This window comes from Hipposideros armiger, unplaced genomic scaffold (assembly GCF_001890085.2).
Source record: "Hipposideros armiger isolate ML-2016 unplaced genomic scaffold, ASM189008v1 scaffold_70, whole genome shotgun sequence".
NCBI lineage: Eukaryota > Metazoa > Chordata > Mammalia > Chiroptera > Hipposideridae > Hipposideros > Hipposideros armiger.
The window spans coordinates 3,697,498-3,700,444 of NW_017731420.1; the positions used below are offsets into that span (position 1 = coordinate 3,697,498).

Consider the following 2,947-nt stretch of genomic DNA (forward strand, 5'->3'; position numbering starts at 1 on the left):
AAACAAAAATAGAGAATGTCATGAGAGCCCCAAGTGATAAGTATTCTGCGGAATAGGAATAATATGTGACAAGGATAAAGGCAAAACAAAGATGAAATAGAACCTATGAACTTGAACTCTGGGAAAATTACAAAAGACTTTCACTAGTAGCCTGACCTGTTTTATTCACTACTTATCTCTGGTACATCAGTCAAGTCGCTTAATCTTCTGTGCCTTGATTTTCACATCAATAAAATACTAGTAATAAAAACGTTAAGTGGTGTCGAGGATTAAATGAAGTAATACATATATATTTATTAATCTATGCATTAATATATAGTACACACAATGCTTAACACCATTCTTTGCGCAAAGTAACAGCTATTATTCATTTGTAAATGGATATATTGGATGTCTACTTTTTAAGGGTTGTGAAGACAAAATGAAACTATTTAAAATGTCTTTTAAAAGTGTGAGATATAAAGAGGTTCACTCTGGAAATGCAAATTTGTGTTAGTCTATTAGCACTAATGAGACATAAGTGATGAGACAGTGCATATCGCTCCATTCCTGTACTGGGTACTGCAACGATCACTCAGATCCATGCTATACATTAAAATAGGAAAGAGTTCAGGTGAATTGGCATACGTCCATCATTCCAATTAGAAAAACATCACAAAGGATGGACTGTATTGATGATGTGGCAGTTACATGATCTTTTGAGTTTAATCACAATTCAGGTTATAATCTCACTTCAACATTATTATTTAATTGAAGAAATGCAGCATAATGCCATGGGCCTTTAGAGTCAGAATGGGGTACAAATCTTGATTTGTCATTCTGAGCTATGTGACCTTAGGTTGCCAAATTGGACATACTGTATTAACACCGAACTCTGTCAGATTATTGCAAGGATTAACTGAGAAAGTGAGGAGAGGGATACACACAGTACTCTAGATCATGGTGACCCATTGTTGGAATAACTTGGAGTTAGTGGCAGAGACAGGCTAGCTATTCAACAAACCCATTTTTTATCAGAACCACAGCTGGACTCCATTGCCCAGTCTCCCTTGCAGTCAGGTGTGGTTGTGTGACTGAGCACTAACTACTGGGGTGTGAACAAAGTGATGTGTTCCACTTATGGCCCTGGTCCATGAAAACCTCCCTGTTTGAACCTTTATGTGGTCCCCAAATGGACCTCTATCTGCTGAGTGGAGAGCATTCCAAAGCTTTAGAGGAGGATAGGACCATAAAATGAAAGGAGCCTGGGCCCCTGAAAGCCTGTGAAAGCCGGCCCCAATCATTTTAGACTTTACTGAGGGATAACTTCCATTTTTAAGCCACTGAAATTTAGGATTTATCTGCTATGACACCTAGCACTGTATGGTCCATAGATGTCACTGGCAAGTCCAATGCATAGGACAGGTGTTCTTTATAAAAGAAGAAAATGGAAATGAAAAGGGCATGGGGCGGGAGGGGGGAGAAAAATAATGTGAGAATAAGAACAGGGAACCTGATCTGATAAAAGTCAGTTTAAGTATTCTCAACTAATCTGTTGACTTCTAGAATGACTTTAGGGAAGTAGTTTTTTCCTCACTTTATTCTAAAATTTAAATTTACTTTTTAAATTTACTATTTACTTGATCCCATCTTCATTTCCTTTGTCTACTACTTTAGCCTTGTTTTTCTAAAAAGAAAAAAATTTGTTTGGTCCATACCTTTTAACTCTATCCCCACATTCCAGACTCTAGTCTATGTTCTATGGTACTTAGGTCACAGACTGTNCTGCGCCGAGGGGCGGGGGGGAAGGGAGGACCGCGGGGAGGGGGCGGCCTCACCTGCGCCACTGCAATGCCCGCAGCCGCCGAGTCATTATCTCGTGCGGAAGCGAGGAGCGGGACGGCGAGGGGGCAGGGGCTTTGGGACAGGGGTGACGACAGGGACGGGTCCGTCGGCCAGTCGCGCCTCGACCTCCCCGGAGAGCCGGCGACCGGGCAGGTCCCCAGGGATCTCGCTTGTGGGCGCCCCTTCCAACCCCGGGGACGGGAATCGGGAACCGGCGCTTATCCCGGCCGAGGTGTCGATCCGGAAGCAGGCAGCCCGAGGCAGCCGCGAGCCGCCCGAGTCCAGCGGAAGAGAAGCCGCCGCCCGTCTCTGCCTGACGAGACTCCGCCTCAGCCCAGCGCCGCCACCGCCGGGCGAGAAGGGCTGAAGGGATGTGGAGCGGGGACATCCCTCGAGCTTTCGGAAGACTGGTCTGGGACAGGAAGGAGTGGGGCGAGGCAGCGGCGGCCGAGTCCCTTACCTGTGTCCGGAGTGGGTGGCGGCGGACGGACGGGGGCTCAGCAGTCTCTGGGCGGCGGCGGCGAGGCTGAGACTCTGTCCCTGAATCTCGCTGCTCACAGGCTACAGCCGCTCCGCAGACACGGGGTTTCCTCCAATCACCAGCCCCGGCAGCAGGGGCACCACACGCACGATGACGTCAAACGCTGCTATGGCAACCGTTGATTGGTGCCCACAGCTCTGGGGGCCCAGCGCAACCGCCGCTCCCTAACGCGCGCGTCCTATCCGCCCGCGCTAGAGGGCGAACGGAGGAGCGCGCGTTGTCTGCCGCTAACAACCCTCCTCCCCACTCTGCTTAGCTTCCAACTTCTCTAGCCTCCAGTGCGCCGGGGCAGGAAGCACCTTTTTTTCCTCCCCACAGCTACCCGCTACCTCGCCTTCCCCTCTGACTCCCTGCTACCTCCGCCAGCTCACTCTTCTAATCCTGAGAGAAGGAAAATTTTCCCCACCCCCCACCTTAGCTTTTTGTGAGGTCCTTCTGCGCCTGCGCCAGTCACTCCCGAAGGGGCTCCGGTTCAGCAACATCCGGGACCTTTCACATTCCTCCCCACCCCCTCCCTGCGCCCTGCCCGCCCCGCCCTCCGAGCTTCGCGGTGGGAACTGCCCTCTAGGCTGTCCGGGGGCT

General features: G+C 49.7%; 1 protein-coding gene across 1 annotated transcript in view; it reads right to left on the reverse strand.

Moving 5' to 3' along the window:
* The window catches only part of YWHAZ (tyrosine 3-monooxygenase/tryptophan 5-monooxygenase activation protein zeta), a 36,453-nt gene extending 33,733 nt beyond the window's left edge, over nt 1-2,720 (reverse strand). The window contains exon 1 of the mRNA XM_019642546.1: nt 2,285-2,720. The gene's annotated coding sequence lies outside the window, so the exon portion shown is untranslated. The remainder of the gene's footprint in view (nt 1-2,284) is intronic.
* Between the last annotated feature and the right edge of the window lie 227 nt (nt 2,721-2,947).